At 48.8% G+C, this 22647-nt stretch overlaps 1 protein-coding gene and 2 pseudogenes across 2 annotated transcripts in view; 2 read left to right on the top strand and 1 right to left on the bottom strand.

Annotated features, from left to right (window-relative positions):
- The window catches only part of GRIK4 (glutamate ionotropic receptor kainate type subunit 4), a 436221-nt gene that overhangs the window by 374276 nt on the left and 39298 nt on the right, over window positions 1-22647 (bottom strand). The window lies entirely within an intron of this gene.
- On the top strand, window positions 4127-4673 carry LOC104657230 (annotated as a pseudogene). The gene has a single exon (XR_747256.2). The product of XR_747256.2 is annotated as a ubiquitin-40S ribosomal protein S27a pseudogene (transcript).
- On the top strand, window positions 4891-5239 carry LOC104657244 (annotated as a pseudogene).

Raw genomic sequence — 22647 nt, 5'->3', positions numbered from 1 at the left:
GCAATCGTGTCTCGCAGAGGACTTCACTCGGTCCACTTTCTTCCCTCGGTGCCAGCTGACTCTGGGCAGGGTGCAGAGAGAGCAAGGGGTGGCCAGCAAGGAGGGGCAAGCAGGACAGCCCTCTAGGAGCACCTGCGGCTACTCAGGGTGCACAGTGGCTGTGGGACAAGGAGGAGGCCAATGGGGATGGGATAGCCACCAAAGACAAACTCAGCTACAGCCTAGCTTGGGGCCAGGTCCTCTACATCTGGTTACAGGGAGGGGGCGCCAATGGAGGCCCCAACACTACTCAGAAATTTCTGCCCCACCGGGCCTCATAGGAAAGGTCCAGAAAGGCCTAGACAGTCCACTCTTGGGCTCTCCATTGGGGTGGCCCCTGCCAAACCCCAAGGGGGCCTCAAGAGCCCTTGGTGAGAGGTTGTAGCAGTGTGATGAGGTGTTTGGATTTCAACATAATTATTGCTGTAACAATTTAATCACTTAAAAACACTATCTTGTGTTGCTCTAATGAAGAGAGAGGCTCTTTTCCATATTGTTTGTGCCATCTGTGAGCAATTTTCACATTAGCCTCTTAGAATGGCAAAATGAAGGCCAGGCAGTGATGGAGAGGGGCAGGGCGGAAAGGGGAGGAGGAAAAGGGAGAGGGAGGAGGAAGGGGAAAGAAGAGGAGGAAGGGGGAGGGCCTAGAAGAGAAGCAGCGTGCCATGAGGGCAGCAGGGGCTCTGAGGGTCCCTGGATTGGGTGCAGGCTGCATGGTGCAGGCCTTCTGTATGCAGACCCCATCCTGTAGCCATGGAGGAGCCAGTGGATGAACACTTGACCCTCTCTTTGAGGGTACCCCACTTTCTGATGGGAAGGAATTTCCTAAATTTATGAAGAAAGTAAAGAAAGGCAAAATAGCCCAGGACAGTGATTTTTCAAACTATGGGTCACAACCCATAAGTAGGTCCATGAAACCAATTTAGTAGATTATAATCAGTGTTTTTCTTTAATGAAATAGAAGAGAATAGAAAATAACAGAAATGTCATTTCCTACTGAAAGAAATCAGGGTGACTTGGAGGAATTCCTGGTTGGGGGGCAGGAATACACAAGCCTGTGACATCTTGTGTCAGAGAGCATGGGCTTGTTCACGGACTGATGGGGTCACGCCTGAAGAGTACAGGAGGCTGGGTGCGGTGGCTCACACCTGTAATCCTAGTGCTTTGGGAGGCCAACGTGGGAGGATCACTTGAGCCCAGGAGGCCAAGACCAGCCTGGCCAACATAACAAGACCCCATACTCTACAAAAAAATAAAAATAAAAAATTAGCTGGGTGTAGCCCCAGCTACTCAGAGGCTGAGCAGGGAGGATCACCTGAGCCCAGGAGGATGAGGGTGCAGTGAGCCATGATCACACCTCTGCACTCTAGCCTGGGCAACAGAGCAAGACCCTGTCTGAAAAATAATACAAAATTTAAAAGAGTACAGGGGCTGGCTCCAAGGGGTTCCTACAGGCCAAAGATGGGACAATTTGAGATGCAAAAAGAATAGTTAGGAGAACTGACTGAGATACACTTAATCTGTAAAAAATTCACAAGACCATAACTGTAGTGGGTTAAAAGGTGACTGCCATGACCTAACTCCCAGAACATGCAAGGAAGGTAACATCCATGCAAGGTAACATCCTGGCAAAAGATGTGATTAAGTCAAAGGATCTTGAGAGGAGGAGCACACTTGGTTATCGGGGGACCCCAGGTGCACCACATGTATCCGTATGACAGACACACAGAGAAGAGGAAGGGGCAGCATGACCACAGAGGCAGAGACTGCAGCAAAGACCAGACAAAGCCACCAGACGCTGGAAGAGGCACAGAATGCATTCTCTCTAGAGCCTTTGGAGGGAGCAGAGCCCTCCTGACAACTTGATTGCAGACCTCTGGCCTCCAGAATTGTGAAAGAATAAAGGTCTGCTGTTTTAAGCCACCTGGCTTCTGGTCATTTGTTACCACAGCCACAGGAAACTAATACAATAATGACACTCCCAAAAGAGAAAGCCAAAAGCAAGGAAAATAAGAACTGTCAAGGTATGGAGCACAAAGTATTTCCATCGGATATGCATATATCTGTGGACAACCAGGGTTAGGCTTGGAAAAGCATTTCTTGCTGTGAGTCTTGCTCAAAAAAATGAGAAAGGTCTGCCCAGTGGTTAAAGGCATGGCTTTGAAGTCAAACTACCCAGATAAGTGTCTCACTTCTGCCCCCTAAAGGCAATGTGACCTAGGACAAGTCACCCTCTCTAAGCCTCCAGTCTCTGTCTGAAAAATGGGGGTAGTAATAGTACCTCGTTCATGAGGTTGTTGTGAAGATTAAATGTACCACATCCCAGTGTTGGTGGTGGTTGCACATTTGTCACAGTTAAAAATAATAAGGCCGGGTGTGGTGCCTCACACCTGTAATCCCAGCACTTTGGGAGGCCGAGGTGGATGGATCACCTGAGGTCAAGAGTTTGAGATCAGCCTGGCCAACATGGAAAAACCCCGTCTCCACTAAAAATACAAATATCAACTGGGTGTGGTGGCGGGGGCCTGTAGTCACAGCCATTCAGGAGGCTGAGGCAGGAGAATCGCTTGAACCCAGGAGGTGGAGGTTGCAATGAGCTGAGATTACACCACTGCACTTCAGCTTGGGTGACAGTGTGAGCCTCTGTCTCAAAAAACAAAAATTAAAATAATAAATGACATACATAAAGACAAGCACAAGCTATACCCCATAACCATGTAATCATTACAAAGAGCCCCTTGTCCTGTCACTGTAGCTGAGAAGTCTCTAGGGATGACAGCATGTCAAAACTGACTAAAATCATGCAATCAAGTGCCTTCACTTTAGAGAGGAAGAAAATAAGGCCCAAAGAACGATGACTTAGCAAATTTACATAGTTAGTACATGCCTGAGATAAGACTAGACTCCATCTTGGAACTCCCAGTCTAAGGCAAAAGCACGCCAACCCAACTCCCATAGTCTTTCATCTGCCCATGAGGATGCCAGGACTACCACTCTTTCTGGCTCCTGATGGCCCAGACCCTTCCTCACCTCACTGCCAGGGCTCTGGGGAAGTCTTCTTTGTGTCCACTTCACAGAAAATCCCTTAGCTGCAATGCTCATTGATGAGCTGGGAGGGGGTTTCTGTTGCAATGAGTTTCCCTGCACTAAACAAGCTTACACTATCCTATTGTTACCTGTTCAAATGATTTAGATATTTCTTCCTGACAGCTCCAAGTGCCTGATTCCCTGATCCTCTCTAGCAGGGGGGCTTGCCAGCCTCCAAACACTCAGTTGATTGGAGAAAATGGACCGTGTGAAAGGCTTAACTAAGGAGAAGGTTGTCAAGATCATCCACTGACCCTGCAGATTCACCATGCCCACCCCAAGTGGCCTTCCTGACCTTACCCAAGACTCAGCATGAACGTGTTCCTTTCTTACTTCACAGGGGCTTTGAGCTTGGGGTTTGTGTGTGACAAGCTGTGACCAGGGTACATGAGTCTTTGTTCTCAGCACTGAACCACCCATCCCCAAAGATTAAATAATGGCTGAGCATATAGGTTTCGGAGCCAGGCTGACTTGGGTTAGAATTAGGGCGTTTCCACTTTGTTGCTGCAGGATTGTGGGCAAGTAACTTAACTGCTCTCTGAGCCTCATCAGTAAGAGGCGGGTAATGATATCTACTTCACTGAATGGTTGTAAGGATTGAATGAGATCATATTGCAAAGGGCTGAGCATAATGCCCGGCATATCATGCATGCCTAATAAATAGTGTCTGGTAGTCATCGAGGAAATAATAGTGGTGGTGGGGGTGGTAGCGGTACTAGTAATAATATTACAATAACTGATGTGATTGGAGCTAAATACTAATAAATGCTTATTTAAAAAATTAAACCAGAACTTTTCCACAAGGCTATGAAAAGCTATATTAAAAGCTTTCCCAGGCCAGGTGTAGTGGTTCATGCCTGTAATCCCAGCACTTTGGGAGGCCAAAGCACGAGGATCCCTTGAGCCCAGGAGTTTGAGACCAGCCTGGACAACATAAGGAGACGCCATCTGTATTAGTCTGTGCTCATATTGCTATAAAGAAATACTTGACGGCTTTTTTCGATCCGCCATCTGCGGTGGAGCCGCCACCAAAATGCAGATTTTCGTGAAAACCCTTACGGGGAAGACCATCACTCTCGAGGTTGAACTCTCAGATACGATAGAAAATGTAAAGGCCAAGATCCAGGATAAGGAAGGAATTCCTCCTGATCAGCAAAGACTGATCTTTGCTGGCAAGCAACTGGAAGATGGACATACTTTGTCTGAGTACAATATTCAAAAGGAGTCTACTCTTCATCTTGCGTTGAGACTTCGTGGTGGTGCTAAGAAAAGGAAGAAGAAGTCTTACACCACTCCCAAGAAGAATAAGCACAAGAGAAAGAAGGTTAAGCTGGCTGTCCTGAAATATTATAAGGTGGATGAGAATGGCAAAATTAGTCGTCTTCATCGAGAGTGCCCGTCTGATGAATGTGGTACTGGGGTGTTTATGGCAAGCCACTTTGACAGACATTATTGTGGCAAATGTTGTCTGACTTATTGCTTCAACAAGCCAGAAGACAAGTAACTGTATGAGTTAATAAAAGACACGAACTAACAAAAAAAAAAAAGAAAAGAAAAGAAATACCTGAGGATAGGGAGGCAGCTGAGGGTGGCTGAGTGGCCCTGGAATAGGGGCTGTGGCTGTACATGGGGACTGGGCTATGGTAGCTATGGGGTGGTACATGGGGACTGGGCTGTGGTGGCTCCTTGAGCTGGGGCAGAAAAAGAACTCTGGGGAACTACTAAAGCTCCTGAGGAAGCAAAGTAGAATTTCAGAAGAACAAAATGGATGGCAAGGAGAAAACCTATGGTGGCTATGAAGGTCCTGATGCCATGTATGTCGAATTGGTATCATCTGATGGCCATGAATTTATTGTAAAAAGAGAACATGCATTAACATCAGGCATGATAAAGCCATGTTGAGTGGCCCAGGTCAATTTTGCTGAAAACAAAACCAATGAGGTCAGTATTAGAGAGGTACCTTCACATGTGCTATCAAAAGTACGCATGTTATTTTACATACAAGGTTTGCTACACTAACAGCTCCACCAAGATTCCCAAACTCCCAATTGCACCTGAAACTGCACTAGAACTGCTGGTGGCTGCGAACTTCCTAGATTGTCAAATAAAATAAATTATAATACACTGAAGAGTTTTTTTTTTTTTTTTTTTTTTAAGAAATACCAGAGACTGGGTAATTTACGATGAAAAGAGATTTAATTAGCTCACAGTTCTGCAGGCTGTACAGGAAGCACAGTAGCATCTGCTTCTGGGGAGGCCTCAGAAAACTTACAATCATGGCCAAAGGCAAAGGAGGAGCAAGCACTTCACATGGCCATAGCAAGAGGAAGAGTAAGGGAGGTTCCACTCACTTTTAAACAACCAGGTCTCATGGGAACTCACTCACTGTCATGAGAATGGCACCAAGAGGTAAATCCGCCTCCACGATCCAATCACCTCCCACCAGGATCCCCCTCCAACAATGGGTATTACAATTCCACTTGAGATTTGGGCAGACACACAGCTTCAAACCATATCATTTCACCCCTGACCCCTCTTCAATCTGATGTCCTTCTTATACCGGAAAATATAACCATGACTCCCAAACAGTCCCCCAAAGTCTTAACTCATTCCAACATTAACGCAAAAGTTCAAAGTCTCATTTGAGACAAAGGGAATCTCTTCTGCCTATGAGCCTGTAAAATCAAAAACAACTTAGTTACTTCCAAGATGCAATGGGGGTATAGGCATTGGGTAAAAACTCTCATTCCAAAAGGGAGAAATAAGTCAAAAGAAAGGGACCATAGCCCCCATTCAAGTACGAAATCCAGCAGGACAGTCATTAAATCTTAAATCTCCAAAATAATCTCCTTCAACTCCATTTCTCACATCCAGGACATACTAGTGCAAAGGGTGGGCTCCCAAGACCTTAAGTAGCTCTGCTCTTGTGGCTCTGCAGGGTTCAGTCCCCATAGTGGATTTCAAGGGCTGGAGTTCAGTGCTTGCAGCTTTTCCAGGCACAAAGTACAAGCTGCTGGTGATCTACCATTCTGGGGTCTGCAGGACAGTGACCCTCTTCTCACAGCTCCACTAGGCAGTGTCCTGTGTGGGGGCTCTAACCCCACACTTTCCCTTCGTACTGCTGCACTGGTAGAGGTTCTCCATGAGGGCTCCACCCCGGCAGCAAGCTTCTCCCTGGACAAATAGGCTTTTCCATACATCCTCCAAAATCTAGACAGAGGCTCCCAAGCCTCAACTCTTGCACTCTGTGCACCCGCCAGCTTAACATCACATGGAAACCACCAAGGCTTATGGCTTGTACCCTCTGAAACTGTGGTTCAAGCTGTACCTGGGCCCCTTTGAGCCTCAGCTGGAGCTGGAGTGTGGGCTGTAGAGAACAGTGTCTTGATGCTGTGCAAGGCAGCAGGGCCCTGGACCTGGCACACGACACCATTATGTCCTCCTAGGCCTCTGGGCCTATGATGGGAGGAGCTGCCACTATGGTCTCTGAATGCCTCAAGGCCTTTTCCCCATTGTCTTGGCTATTAGCCCTTGGCCCCTTTTTACTTATGCAAATTTCTACAGCCTGTTTGAATTCCTCCCCTTAAAATGAGCTTTTCTTTTGTACCACATGACCAGGCTGCAATCTTTCCAAAGTTTCATGCTCTGCTTCTCTTTTAAATATAAGTTGCAGCTTTAAGTAATTTCTTTGTCTATACATATGAGCATAGGCATTAGAAGCAGTCAGGTAACATCTTACATGCTTTGCTGCTTAGAAATTTCTTCCACCAGATACCCTAAATCATCATTCTCAAGATCAAAGTTCTACAGATCCCTAGAACAGGGACACAAGGAAACCAGGCGCTTTGCTAACACATAGTAAAAGTGACCTTTTACTCCAGTTCCCAATAAGTTTCTCATCTCTATGTGGACACATACTTAGCCTGGCTATCTCTGTTCATATCACTATCAGCATTTGGGTCACAACCATTCAAAAAGTCTCTAGGAAATTCCAAATTTTCCCTCATCTTCCTGCCTTCTGCTGAGCCCACCATACTCTCCCAACCTCTACTTATTACCCAGTTCCAAAGTTGCTTCCACATTTTCAGGTATCTTTATAGAAATACCCCACTCCTGATACCAATTTTCATTATTAGTCCATTCTCACATTGCTATAAAGAAATATTTGAGACTCGGTAATTTATGATGAAAAGAGATGTTACTGGCTCACAGTTCTGCAGGCTGTACAGAAAGCATAGCAGTATCTGCTTCTGGGGAGGCCTCAGGAAACTTACAGTCATGGCCAAAGGCAAAGCAGGAGTGAGCACTTCATACAGCCGGAGCAGGAGGAAGAGTAGGGGAGGTGCCACACACTTTTAAATGACCAGATCCCATAAGAACTCATTCACTATCACAAGAATAGCACCAAGAGGGAAATCCATCTCTATGATCCAATCACCTACAACCAGGCCCCACTGATCCAAATGATACCACTGTCTCTACAAAAATTTTCAAAATTAGCCAGGTGTGGTGGCACACGTCTATAGTCTTAGCTCCTCAGGAGGCTGAGATGGGAGGATCATTTGGATCTGGGAGGCTGAGGCTGCAGTGAGCTGAGATCGTGCCATTGCACTCAAGCCTGGGCAACAGAGTTAGACCCTGTCTCAAAAAAATAAATAAATAAATAAATAAATAAATAATAAAAAAGCTTTCCCCAGTCATGAATCATTATTCTTCTTAGTCAGCTATTCATCCAGCCATTATTTATTAACCACCGACTAAGTGCCAGGTACCTAAGCTAGGTACTAAGAAAACAATGGAAAGCAAATCAGACATAGCCCTGCTTTCATAGAGCTGACTGGGGTTCTTAACCTTAACCTTTTGCGAGACAAAAGACCATTCTGAGACTCTGGTTGAAGGTTTCATGCTCTTGCTCAGAGAAACACACATCACTACATACACAACACCTTGCCAACATTCACAGGGCTCAGAGAAGGTTCCCCAGGAGAACCCCTGTCCTAAGTGAACTTTTTGCTGCAGTTACAGCTGTCCACTGCCATCCTGGAACCCTCTTTGATCACTGTAGCAGAGGCTTTTAAGCCTCTTAAAAAGTCCCCTTTAGCAGAGGGGACTTTAAGAAATCCCAGGGGAAAAGCCCAATAAAAACTGCTTGATGCACAGGGGGTACTGGAATCACTTGTACAGGTAATTGTAGTGTATTATAAGCTTGTTTGGTTCAAGGAAAGCTCACTGGTTCATTGCCTGAGACAAAAGGGTTATCTTGTAAAATCTGAGCAGCCCACTCCCATATCTGAAATCTGTGTGCTCCCTCAAGGTCTTGATGTGGTTTCATGTGCTGATCTTTGGTTTTCTGACACCTTTGGAGGGGCCTGGTGCCTCGTGCATGCCTATCTCCAATCCCTCTGCTGCCCTCTCAACATTCTGCATCCCTTTCTGGCCACCATGGCCAAAGCACTTTGGCCATGAGGCACTATAGGGCCAACTTCCTATTCCATCCGTCCTGGCTGAATAGCCTAGGGTCAAATCTTCCAGACCAAAGTATCCAGTTTCCATCTGAAAATAATGGCTCTCTAAGGAACATATCTGTCACGGCCAATTTGAAAGAACAATCTAATAGGCTCTTCCTCAGGACCCCTTATGAAAGCTCCATTCTCTACTGCTGCCTTTATGACTGAGCTCCAGTTAAGGTGCACCTGGGGATCTCTTAGTAAAGGGATTACTGACCCACAAGCTGGGTCACAATCCATCATGGCCCATTTTACAGGCCCCTCTGCTCCTCCATGGCTCAAATATGGCTGAGTCCACAGCCCTCTTCCCCATCCCCACCATGCACCAATTCCCAAGTTCTTCCCTCTGCCCCCTCCCCACTCCCACAAAGATGTAAGGCCAAGGATTTTAAGAAGCGCCTAGGACTGGCAGAATCCAAGGTCTCTTGGACTGATCTAATGTAATGGATCCCGGGTGCTTGACCTGTCAGCCAGCAGACAGCTGGGTCCTGGAGGAGACAACCCTCTGAAATCAGCTGGTAACCCTCTGCCCTCTTTGTAACCCAATTCCTGCTTCTCCCCAACTCCTGGGATTTCAGGCCGGGAAGGGATACTAGATCCCATCACTTAGCAGTTGAGGACACTAGCCCCAGAGAAGAGAAGTACAAGGACACATAAGCAGTGAGTGAGACTGAAATCAAGATATCCTGGCTCCTACTCCAGAGCTCTTCAACTGTCAGATTAAAATGAAAACTCAGCACCCAGTTAAAGAGGATCCTGGGGATCCCCCGCCCACAAGCTGCAATCACAAAGTCTGATGGCAAAGTCACATACCAGGCCCTACGGGCAGGAAGCACGCCAGCCAAGCCCAGTAGGTAGAATGCATTACTGAGAGGTCTCTAGGGACTCCCTGGGACAAAAAGACTGACAAGTCAGAGCTGGCACGGCTGGGCTTCCTGGAATAGAGAAGAGAGCCAGAGCCCGGGCAGCTGCCAGGCCCTGCCAGGCAGAGACAAATTCATCAAAGGGTGAGGGGCTACGACATTCCTCTGAGTCTGACTTAAAGGCAGCTTCCATCCATCAAGGCCCAAGTACCCTTCAATCTGTAGTCGTGGGGCATAATTAACGGGCTTTTAGTTGGACTGAATCTTATTTTTGGTATCTATACAAAGGAGGCCCACAGAAGTAGCCCACCCAGCCTGCTCAATGCTTAGTGAAGTGCCATTTGGCAGAACCAAGCTCTCAGACGGTGAGCGCAGCCAGGAAAGATGGTATGGTACTGGGTTCAGGGCCTCAATCAGCCTCCTACAAGCTGCATAAACTCACTTAACCACTCTCCGCCTCAGTTGCCTCAAATGGAAAATAAGAATAACAACACCTTCTTCATGGGATATCAAAAGGACCAAGATGAGATATGCAGAAAAAGCACCTAGCACGGTGCCTGACACAAAGGAAACCCATGATGAACGCGTATTTGCTTCAGGTTTTTTTTTTTTTTTGAGATGGAATCTCATTCTGTCGCCCAGGCTGGAGTGCAGTGGTGCGATCTCTGCTCACTGTAAGCTCCGCCTCCCGGGTTCACGCCATTCTCCTGCCTCATCCTCCCGATGACCTGGAACTACAGGCGCCCACCACCAGGCACAGCTAATTTTTTGTATTTTTAGTAGAGATGGGGTTTCACTGTGTTAGCCAGGATGGTCTCGATCTCCTGACCTCGTGATCCGTCTGCCTCCGCCTCCCAAAGTGCTGGGATTACAGGTGTGAGCCACCGCACCCAGCCAACTTACAGTTTTAATAAATCAGATCACTATCAGTGCCTTCAAGAAATAAAAATTGCAAAAATGCTCCTAGAACCTGAGGGTAGCTGGCATGTACATCTGAGTGGGGTTATGGCCACAAGAGCTGTCTTCACTGCAATGGCCAAGCCTGGGTCTAGGATGCAGTAGTTCAGATTGGCCAAGCCTGGGTCTAGGATGCAGTAGTTCAGATTGGCCAGGAGCAGCCATGGGGCCATGTCCACTTCTCTCACATTTACTGATCTGAGGCCCTCCAGATGCAGGCACCTCGGGCTCACCCAAGAACTTTCTGGTCTCTGGAGCTCATGCAGCCCATGCACGTGGGACAGACCCCAAGTGCTAGACCCTAGCTAGTGGCCAAGGAGCCTCCTGCCCTCAGGAGGCTCCATACTCTCCCACTGTGCCCCGGTGGGATTGGGCCCCGGGTGGCCACAGTTTTATGGTCTTCTTTCCGTTCCCTGTCTCACTTCTCCACTCTTCTATCAGGCAAATGAGTGCACTTTAAAAAACCCATAACCCCCTTTTTATGTGGTTCCCAGGACCACCAACTACATAACCACCTGCACTTACTTCTCTCTTCACTTGGGGTCTGCTTCTGGGGGAGCCACGCCTACATGGGGGGCAGGCCAGGCACTGCACTGAGGGCCTGTCCCCATCGCTGCCCGCAGGGAAGGCTCACAGAAGGAAGCGAGAGAGGATGCAGGCAGAGCTTTCATATGCAGAGGGGAGGGAACAGAGGCAAGGGTGAACCAACTGGTAACTTAGGGTTAAGACCAAACTCCTGGGAGAAAACAGATTGTCCATTGCTGAGTCAAAACAGAACAGTGTGTCTTTGAGTTCACAGATTCCCCATTTCTAGGCTATAGTGGGGCTGGCAACTTTGCCAGAAGGATTATCAGGACAATTTTTAAATGCTTTAGCATCCTGAGACAGAGAGCAGGGCAGTGTGCGGAAAGCTCACCCTGCACCTGACTCTGGGCTCTTAAATCCTTCCCAGGACCACACAGATGCTCCTGCAGAGCTCAGGAGCTTCCCTGCCCCAGGACCTGGAGCCACCTTCCAACCAAGAATAGAATCACAGCATTTCTGGGATGGAAAAACACGGAGGGCATCTCCTCCAAGCCTCGTCTGAGGCATGAATGCCTGCACGTCATGTCTGCAGCACCTTCGAAGGGAGCATGAACAATGTGTGCACATGCACACACGCAAACACATGCACACTCCATGTGCTGCCCTGCATTCTCGGTCAATCCCCCCAGTGCTATTTGCCTTGTACAACACATGTACACATCAGCCCCACACAGATTAAGGGGATTAGCTCTTATCAAGAGTTTTGTATCTCCAAAGCTCTTCCCAAAATCAGCTAATTAAGCAGACAGTCAGTCCCTCTTCCCTCGGCTAAAGAGTATAGAAAGCACAGGACAAGAATTGACAAGACCTGAGTGCTAGTCCCACTGCTGGGGCATGCCTTCTTGTACAAGACACAGAGAAGCAGGAAGCAGTTACTATGATACCCCACACAACAGAAGAAGAAACAGAAAGTGTAAGGAACTTACCCAAGGCCAATCAGCTAAGAAGCAGCTGGGCTCAGCTGTGAACTTTGGTCTCGCCAACTCCAGAACTCGAGCTCTCTGAGTTACGACTACAAACGGATATTAGTGATCATCCTCATCCTCACCGGCCAAGACACCAATGCCAGAGACCAGCCCTCCAGCTTCAAATGGCTCTTTATCCCAGCATCCCTACCTCACACACAGAGCCCTGCTTAATATGAGGGTCATTGGTTAGAAATGCTTTTTTTCTCACACACACACCCGGGTTTGCACCATGTGCTCGTGACCCTGCTCCCCTACCCACCTCACTTCTCTTTGTCCCTGTGTTCCCTGCCCCGCTCAGGGCTCTACATATGGTGGAAGCTCAGAGCTCTGGTATGGCCTCAGTCTGACCCACCCAGAGTGAGCAGGGAGAACTCTCCTGTCATAGACAAAGCCCCAAAACCAGTTCCCATCCACCACAAAGCAGCCTGATAATGAGGGCTACATTGACAACTTCTAGTGTCAAGTCTAATAATTCCCTTTAACTGAGATCTTTTGCCTTCAATGAAGTCATCAGTGGCTGTCAGGAAATGATCAGAAAAACCCTTTGGATTTCCACCTGTCATGGGGAATTGCACATGCTATACGTTTCATCATAGGGACTCAGGCTTAGTCAATTCTTTCAAATGTTAGCACCCCTTAACAAGGCTAATAAGATTTTTTTTTGCCTCAAAAGTCTTAATAGGATAGAAAATTTAAGCTAATCAATCAGTAATTAATTACCCATTAAATTATCTGCCCAGTATTATGAGGATACATAAGTATTTAGTAAAATCCTTGCTCTCATGGAATGTAGAATGTATAATGAGAAAAACTAGCATTACAAAGAGATAACAGCTGAACAGGCTTCTACACTACAAATATAGTAGGAAATCTATCATTCATTCATTCAGCAAAGTACGATTTAAACTGTACCAATGGTAAAGTCTACTATAGATGGACACCATGGTGGTTCACGGGAGGGCGAGTTGTCCCACAAGGATAGATACGAGGTGTATCGCAAAGGAAATACATCACATAAGTGATTACATGACAAGGTAAAGTATGACAAGCATGTTAGGAGAAGAATGAATTAAGTATTACAGGAGCGGTACAGAAAAGATGGAATTACTAGGGAAGACTTTGTGGAAGCAGCAGGACTTGAGTTACCATCGGCCCTGCAAGGAAGTAAGGTAGGTCACCGACTCTCCGTCACTAGGAGGGGGTGCTCTCAACTCGAAAGCACAGCACTCTCTGCACTGCACAAAAGAACTCAGGATTCATCTTGAGAAATTAGAAGCTGGCAGGTTCACATCCACTGGCTTCATCCCAGGTGGGGCTCACCAGGCCTGGGGTTAGAGCACTCATCCATCCAATGAACATTCAGGAACACCGATGCTGAGGAAGAAGGGAGGAGGCACAGTCTCCGCCCCCACTGAGAAACAAGCAAACTCTACCAACGAGAGATGGATGAAGGGTTATACCACACACAAGAAGGTGCTGAACCGAGATCAGGATAGTGGGCAGTGAGGGATTATGCACGGAGGAAGGGTGACTAAAATGAATCTTGAAGAACAGACGAGAGCTGGGTGTGCAGGCTACAGCCATGAAAGCAAATCATGATGGTAACAGTAACAATTGTGATATACCATTATCACCATTTTTTGAGCACCTTCCTTGTCTTTTGCCAGAAACTGTACTTGGTATTTCACACACACACGTGCATGCATGCAGACACGCACATGCTAATGCTAATCAATTTTTAGTGTGTGTGTTTAGGATGCAAGTGATCCTTACAATTATACTACATATTAAATATTATTGTTCCTCTTTGACAAATGGAGACATTAAGGCCCAGAGAGATGAAACCACTTTCTCACAGCCACACATCCAGTAATCAGCAGAACTAAGATTCAAATCTCTCTATATCCTATCTGCTATTCCACACTCTGCAGCTACTGGGTGGAGTTCCTGTGTGGCCTCCTGGACAAATGGGCCAAGTGAGTCATTGAGGGGCCAGAGTCCCCAGATCTCTGCACCCCATTGTAGAGTCCCAGAGGCTCAATGAAGGTGAAGTGATCCTCTCCTGGTTCTACCTCCAGCTGTCAGTCCAAATCAAAGTCTTGTCCACTCACTGCGTCTTGGTTTCCTGTTGAAAACGACAGGACATGGGCTGGATGTTCTTTCAAGGCCCTTCCTGAGCTGACATTCTGAGACTCTGTGGTTCTCATGTAAAAGGCCTGAGCACCAAAATGGAACCCGGTCAGAGGGTTTCCAATCAACATGCTTTGCTTGCACCCAGGCTTGTGACTCACTAGGCATAACCTCCCTCGGGCAGAATGGGCAAATCCCAGAGTTCCGGAAGCTCGAGACACTGCAGGCATTTCCTGTTTCCTGAGTCCTTCCTTCACCTCTCCTATCCTGTTGTTCCTTTGAAAACTTAGAGTGAGCTCCGCAGACCACAAAGAACATGCTGCACTGTCTTCCGGGCATGCCACTCCTGAACGACAGTGTCCCCTACCATCTGGTCTCTCACAGACTCCAAGCCCCCCGGCCCACTGTGCTCTCCACCCTCCACTCCGGCTGCCTGCACCAGTCCCAAGACGGGTGAGAGAGCTCATCAGCAGAAACCATGAAGCCAGACACTGTCCCTGCACCCACCCCTCCTGGCCACACACAGCCATGCTACGTGTTCCGAGGCTTAGGGGGCTGGCATCCAGGAGCACTGCACACAAGAATAAACAATCTCATCTCTGAGTGTCTATTTTGTCTTCATTATGCCACTGTGAAGGTGTTAATATACAACTTACAACATATTAATCACCCCTCTAACTTCCAAATGCTAAATGCATCATTAACATTCATGTTTTCTTCAATTACTCGGCTGTTCTGGGGGAAGGGAGCAAATCAGCTCCTCACCGAGTCCCTCTCCTGTGGAAGGCTCACGGATCATCATAGGCAGTCCAGGCCTCTTCCTGTACTGTGGAGATGGGAGACTCCTGCTCCCAGCATCGCCATAAAAACAAAGCGAGACCAAGAAGTGAGAGAGAAGAGAAAGTGGATGGGATGGAAGGAGCGATTCTCACAGGGAGGAATCACATGCACGTCAAAGGCTCACAGAGACCAATCGGTCTAAACTCTGCATTTCAGAAATGAGAGGACTGGGGCTCAGAGAGGGGAAGTGACGTGCCCAAGATCAAACAGCAGGTTAGTGGAGAGAGCCGAGGAAAGGAGGGATACGAAAACCAAGTGTAGAAGAGGAAAGAAAAAGCAGTAGAAGGAGAAGGGGGTAGAACGCAGGTCCATTAAGATGTGCAGGCTGGGCGTGCGGCTTACGCCTGTAATCCCAACACTTTGGGAGGCCGAGGCAGGCGGATCACCTAAGGTCAGGAGTTTGAGATTAGCCTGGCCAATATGGTTAAACCCCGTCTCTAATAAAAATACAAAAATTAGCCAGGCAGGTGGCATACGCATGCAGTCCCAGCTACTCAGGAGGCTGAGGCAGGAGAAACGCTGGAACCTGGGAGGCAAAACTCTGTCAAAAAAAAAAGATGTATAAAGATGGGGGAAAAGGGAAAGCAGAGAGGAAAAAACAAAGGTAGGGAAAGCTACCTTTGGGAAAGGGGAAAGGGGGAAAAAATCTTAAACAGCCAGGAGTGGAGGCAAGTGACTATGGTCCCAGCTACTTGGGAGGCTGAGGCAGGAAGATCACGGGAGCCCAGGAGTTTGAGGCCACTCTGGGCAACATAGCAAGACAGCAAAAACAAACAGTTCTAAAAAAGAAATCTGAAACAGATGCAAGCCCAGAACAGTCTTTGACTTCACCCCCACCGGCCTGCACCCAGATCCCTAAGGTGGGAGAGGCTGGGGGAAGAAGAGTAAACTCTGAGAAGGACCAAACAGGCCCAACTGAAGGAGGGGGGGAGGTGCTGGGAGCACGCAGGGTTGGGCCTCCACCCCAGGCTTCTGAGATTCAGCCAGACTAAATATGACATGCAATTAAAATGTCATTACCCCACAATCGTGCGATCCAAACTTCACTTGGAATTTGTTACAGGCGCTGGTGGCTACAAAATCAATCTGCTATTGTATTTCAGCAAATCAGATTCAACACTCTCCCTGCCAGTGGGTTGCAGACTAGCTCTGAATGGAAGAGGAAAGAAGAAAAGACTCCTGCTGGCAGGTCACTTTTTTGTTCACAGGCCGCCAGCCAGCCGGGCCTATCCACCTTGAAGAAGGAACATCCAAGGTCAGGACACACAGGCGCTTCCAGAAGGGTGGGGCTGGGGGCTTGTGGCCCAGCAGGGCAGAGGATCAGGGCAGGAGGTATCAGGGTCAGCTTCTGGGGCACCTCCTGGGCCCTGCAGAGACACAAGCCCCAGACGGTTGTTTGCACCGTAGTTAAAAACCCACATGGTTCATCACAACCTACGCAGTGCTTTGAAAGGCATCATTCCTGTGAGTCTCACAACTTGGGAGGGGGTCACTGCTTCCTCCACAATGAGGAAAAAGCCCTAGAGGGGTGAGGATCACAACCAAGGTCACCTCTCAGTATGGGTAGGGGCAGAGACTATGTTACCAATGACAGCATTTAGCCCTGAGAAATACACACACACACACACACATACACACACACACACACAGAGTAGAGTGTGGCCAGTGGGGCTGGCCCCAAGATCCTTTGTAAATGTGTCCCCTTAGCCTAGCGATGTTGAGCCCTAGCAAGTCTTCCTTGCACTCCTCCTCCCAGACATCTCCTTTTCCTCCTGTACTTTTTGTAGAGATGGGGTCTCACTACATTGTCCAGGCTGGTCTCGAACTCCTGGGCTCAAGCAAGCCTCCCACATTCTCTAAGCCCACTGCTGCACTCCCAGCTGGCTGGAAGCCTGCAGCAGCCTCATTGCTGGCCTCCTGACCTCAGCCTCTCCTATCTCTGACCTTACACACATTTTCCAGAATCATCTAAAATGCCACTTTGACATTGACACTTCTTTGCTCAAAAACCTCATACAGCTGCCTCTCTGGCTTCTGCTCCTACCACTCAACTGAAAATATTCCCTGCAAAAGCCCCATGACCTCCTCATTGCCCAATTAACGCTTTTGCACCCTCAACTGATTTGACCCCTCTCGGTAGCAACTGTTTTTTCCAATCTCTTCCAACCGGCAACCACCCCCTGGAATCCGGGGTCTCACCTGCCCTCATTTTTCCCTCCGCCTTCTCCGGTTGCTCCTCAGTGGACTTGCCAGGCATTCTTCCCCAGATTGTTCCATAAATTCCCGTGTTTCCCAGTTCTTTCCTCTCTCATCTGCTCTCTGCTCTTCTTAAGTGACTATAAGTGACATAATCTGGGCCCATGGCTTTGGCTGCATCTCTACCCAAATAAAGCCCAAATCTGTGTCTCACGCCCACATCCCTCTCCTGGATTCCACACTCCATCAATCAGCTTCCTGCTGGGTGCTTCCACGTGGCCGGCTTACAGGCACCCCAAACTCAACATGGCAAAGCTGAATTGGTCATCCTCTTTCTGCCCCCAAATGGCCACTCCCCCAAATTCTTTCTATCTGAATGGCATCTCCACCCAACCTGTGGTCCTGGGAATCAGCCTTGACTCCTCCCTCCCCCACCCACCGTGCAGATGCCCACAGGGCCCTGCCCCAGCCCCTTCCCCGAGCTGCAAGCACCTGGGCTCTCTGCATGAAGGCCTTCTCCTGGCCTCCTGCACACCAACGTGCTGTGGTGCTGAACACAGGTGCCCCTCCCTGCCTCACTGCGCCATTGCTGATTCCCGTGATTACTCCTCAACCAAAGCCCTTACAACACAAGTCATTTTCTCAGGGTGTACTTTTGGGGAAACGTAGCCTAAGGGCCCACCAATACTGAACCAGTCACCACCATGCAGTCAACTTCCTGAATGTTTCCCAAAGCCTGTCCTCCTCCTCTTCCTCATTTCTCACCTGGACCACTGAGCCAAGCCTTCCAAATGGCATCCTTGCCTCTGGTCTTGCCCTGCTCCAAACCATCCTCTCATGTCAATGAATTGTGGCATTCCCTCGCAATCTCCAGGAGACCACCCAAATTCCTTCACCTTTGCGGCTTCTAAACCCTCTGTGACCTGCCCTTACCTCCTAGCCACCCTTAACTCCTACCACGCCCCTCCGGAACCCTCCAACCCCAGCCACACAGAATAGCACCCAGCCCCAAAACATGCAGATTCCCCCCCATGCCGCTGCTCCGGCAGCACGCCCTGACTGGAACGTCCTTATCCTCCTCTGCCATCTGGAAACTCATTCTTAGCTGAAGCCTGAGCTCAAAGGCTGTTCCTTCTCTAAGGTCTTTCCACGGCCTCATCACCCCCAGTCGCCTCTGTGGGAGAACCGTGTGCCCTCCTCTCCACGCTCACAGCTCCTAACGACACACTTTTCCCACCACACCTGCGGCACTCTCATGCACAACAGCTTTCCATCTTAAAATCCCCAGGGCCTAGCTCAGTACCTAACACTTAGTAGGTGCTCATTAAACCTCAGTTGCCAGCATGAGCGGATGAATGGATGGAATGAGTATGCTCACAGGCCTGTGGGAGGTCAGTTTTTCCCCTCGGGCTCTACCCCTGGTTTGGCCACTGTCTGATGCGGAATCTAGAGATGTCTGGCAGAGACTTTGTCTTTCCTTCCACAAATGTTTACAGTGCTACGTAAATAACTCTCCCTGGGGATGATCTATGTGGCCATTCTGCCCCGGGCTTGCCATGGTCCATGCCAACTGGGCCATCAGGGTGGCTGCTCAAGTGAGACGCGGAGGAGTGCGGGTCTGCGGAGGAGGGGCGTGGGGAGGGGATCTAATAAAACGCGGTACGAGGACAAATCTGGGCCCCACGCCATGAAAAATGTGAATCTGTTCTTGACTTCAGTGGCAAATGAGGCGTGAAAACATATCAAAATGCGATATTCAATAAATGGATGTATTTAATATTTTACGAGACTGGAAATCAGTTACTGAAGGTTTGAATGATAAATCAAGCACCAAGCAGATGAGCTTTTTCAAGTGTCTGCACCTGATGGGTATCATTTCTCAGGAAGGGAGATGGGAGGAAAGAGAGAAAAAGAGGGCAAGAACCAGGAGCCTATTAGAAAAGGCACAGAGACCCCAAGTACACCCTCTCCCCAGCCACCGCCTGTGCAGTCTTTCCCTGCTGCCCACCAGTCTCGTTCACCTGGCACACCTAAAGAACTTTCTCCATCCTGCAAAAACCCTGTAACTTCTTTGGAATTCTGTCTAAGCAGCTTCCCTGACCCATGATCCCTCTTGTGCCAGGCCCACGGCAAGCTCTGTGCACAGTGTGGCTAAAGGGCAGGGGGTTTTACACATCTACCTCCCTGCCATGCTGTAAGCTCTCTGAGGATGAAGACTAAGCCTCCCTCACTTCAATATCCTTCAGGGCCTGGAACGTCCCTGACACAAGGTAGAACCACAATCCACATAGAATTTGGACTGAAAAAGGAAGCTCTTGCAGCAAAAGCCTCGGACAACAGCTACAGAGGACGCACCCCACCCGGACGCTAAGCTGGGAACTTGCTGATGGCTGTCACACTGCTTCTTCATGTCATCCTCGCAAAGACCCCATGCTGTAAGTAGTATTTGTCTTATTTAACTGATGAGGAAAATGAGGCTAAGAGAGATTTTGTCCCCTGTGCCTAATTCTATTCTGTACACTTGGAGAGGGCAGGAGACTGGCCCACCTACTGCTGCAAGGGCAGAGCAGTGTCAAGTCTTCAAACACTTGATTGCATGAGTGATGCTGGTGCCTAACTTCCCTCAAATACACGTTTTGATATTTAACAGCCGTCACTGACAAGTAACATGTTCATCTTTCCCAGGGGTCCCTAACTTGGTCAGTCATCAGTATCACTTGGAAAGTTTTTTAAAATTCAGACCTGGCTGTGCTGTGCACAGTGGCTCATGTCTGTAATCTCAACACTTTGGGAGGCCAAGGCGGGAGGGTTGCTTGAGCCCAGGAGGTCAAGACCAGCCTGGGCAATGTTAAAAACTAGGCAAGTACGGTGGTGCACACCTGTGGTCCCAGCTACTCGGGAGGCTGAGACAGGAGAATTCCTTGAGGCCAAAAGGCCGAGGCTGCAGTGAGCCATGATCATACCACTGCACTCTGGCCTGGGCAACAGAGTGAGACCCTCTCTCAAATACATACATACATACATACATATATATATATATCTATATATATATAGATAGATAGATAGATATCAGCCTTCCAGGCCCCACTTCCGGCCATTCCAAATAAGTCTGATACAAGGTCTGGCCATATACATTGTTTTTTCTTATTAAAGCTCTCTGGATGATTGTGACAAAGAGGCAGATTTGGGAACCACTGATGCAGCCCTGTAAACCTATCTGGATCTTGATTCTGTTTTCTCCAGCTCTGGCTTATGGCTAATAGGAGCCGGCTGGCCCCTTCCTGGGACAGGGCTTTTGCTGTTTCTCACCACTCCCGTATTCTCTTTTCTCATGAACTCCTCCCCTGTCTGTATGTGTCTTCAGGTCACAGTTCCCACTGCTGGGCAATGACTGTGACCCTCTCCTACCTGACTTTAACCTCCCAGGTCTGGGCACAAGCCCAGTGAGGTCTTAAACCTGCCTGCCAGCCCATCTGGAAAGCCACCTTGGTAGCACAGTTAGCTTTGCCCAAATGGTGCTTCCCCGTTCCTGACCAAGACGAGTGTTAACTTTATTCAGTTCATGCCTTCCTGAGATAGGAAAAGCAATGAGATGCCCAGGGGGCACCACCTGCTAAGCGAGGGCTCCCCACACCTCGGCATGGCTGGCATCTGGGGCCAGATCATTCTTTGCAGCAGGGCTCCCCTGTGCACGATAGGATGTCAGCTTCCAAACGAAGAGGGCCAGATCACTCTTTCTTTTTTTCTTTTCCTTTTTTTTTTTAAGATGGAATCTCGCTTTGTCGCCCAGGCTGGAGTGCAGTGGCAAGATCTCGGCTCACTGCAAGCTTCGCCTCCTGGATTCATGCCATTCTCCTGCCTCAGCCTCCCTAGTAGCTGGACTACAGGTGCCTGCCACCACGCGGCTAATTTTTTGGGTGTATTTTTAGTAGAGACGGGGTTTCACCGTGTTAGCCAGGACGGTCTCCATCTTCTGACCTCATGATCCATCTGCCTCAGCCTTCCAAAGGAAGGGGGTTATAGGCGTGAGCCACCGTGCCCAGCCAGGGGCCAGATCATTCTTTGTGGCAGGGCTGCTCTGTGCATTGTAGGATGTTAGCAGCTTCCCCTGCCTCCACCCACCAGGTGCCAGTAGCACCCCCTCTACTTGTGGCAATAAAAATGTCCTCAGATATTGCCAAACCTTCCACCCAAATGAAAACCAAGGAGTTGGCCGGGCGCAGTGGCTCACGCCTGTAATCCCAGCACTCTGGGAGGCTGAGGTGGGCGGATCACAAGGCCAGGAGATCGAGACCACGGTGAAACCCCGTCTCTACTAAAAATACAAAAAAATTAGCCGGGCGCAGTGGCGGGCGCCTGTAGTCCCAGCTACTCAGGAGGCTGAGGCAGGAGAATGGCGTGAACCCGGGAAGTGGAGCTTGCAGTGAGCCGAGATCGCGCCACTGCACTCCAGCCTGGGTGACAGAGCGAGACTCCGTCTCAAAAAAAAAAAAAAAAAAGGAAAACCAAGGAGTTAAGCCCCATCAAGGGGTATGATGCTTGAAGGCAAAGGAATTGTCTTTGAACCCAAGCCCTGGCCCCTATGGCCGGCATGTGTTTCTTTACCTTCAAGATGGGGTCAGGGACATCTTCCACGGCAGGCTTGTCGTGAAGCGTAAATGAGACTGAATTAAATAAAGCAAGGTGGATGACCATGCCTAGTACAAACTGGAGAGAGTTTTCAAAGGAGGGCTGAAAGAAAATGCCTACAGGCAATACTGTGCAGGTAGAGTGGCTCTCAAAAAATAAACAACGAACTGAAGAAATAAAAAGCCCTGATTTGCAGTGTTTGCTGACTTCTATGGTGGAATACACCCAAGATGGCCAATTTCAAGCTGCCAGCCTGATGTCACTGAATGCGGAATCAGGGAGAGATAGGCAGATTCCCACTCTCAACCTGATCAAGCCAATAAAGTAAGTGTAGCCTGGCAGGTGTGTGGCAGCAGGGAGAGGTGGGCCTGTGGCCCATGGGAAGATGCCTGCCCTACCCACAGGCATTAAAGTCACTGCCAAGCCAAACAAAACAGCAGCATGTCTGCACATGACCTATCTGCCAGTGGGAGTCAGTCTCCCCATGTGTGACCTCAGCTCTGGAGATGCCCCATCAGAAGATCATCCCTCTGCCACCTTCCTCCTTCTCTCCTGCCTTCAGGCCTCTATCATCAGATCTAGCACTCAATACAGTGGACATACTTTTAATATTAAGAGGACACTGGCCACGTGTGGTGGCTCACGCCTGTAACCCCAACACTTCGGGAGGCTGAGGCAGGAAGACTGTTTGAGGTCAGGAGTTCGAGAGCATCCTAGGCAACATAGTGAGACCTTATCTCTACAAAACATAAAAAAATTAGCCAGGCCTGGTGGTGCACACCTGCAGTCTCAGCTACCGGAGAGGCTGAGATGGGAGGATCACCTGAACCCAGGAGTCCAAGGCTA

Source organism: Rhinopithecus roxellana, chromosome 15, assembly GCF_007565055.1.
Source record: "Rhinopithecus roxellana isolate Shanxi Qingling chromosome 15, ASM756505v1, whole genome shotgun sequence".
Classification (NCBI taxonomy): domain Eukaryota; kingdom Metazoa; phylum Chordata; class Mammalia; order Primates; family Cercopithecidae; genus Rhinopithecus; species Rhinopithecus roxellana.
Note: the sequence above shows the minus strand (reverse complement) of the source record. Positions and strands in the feature narration are given on the sequence as shown.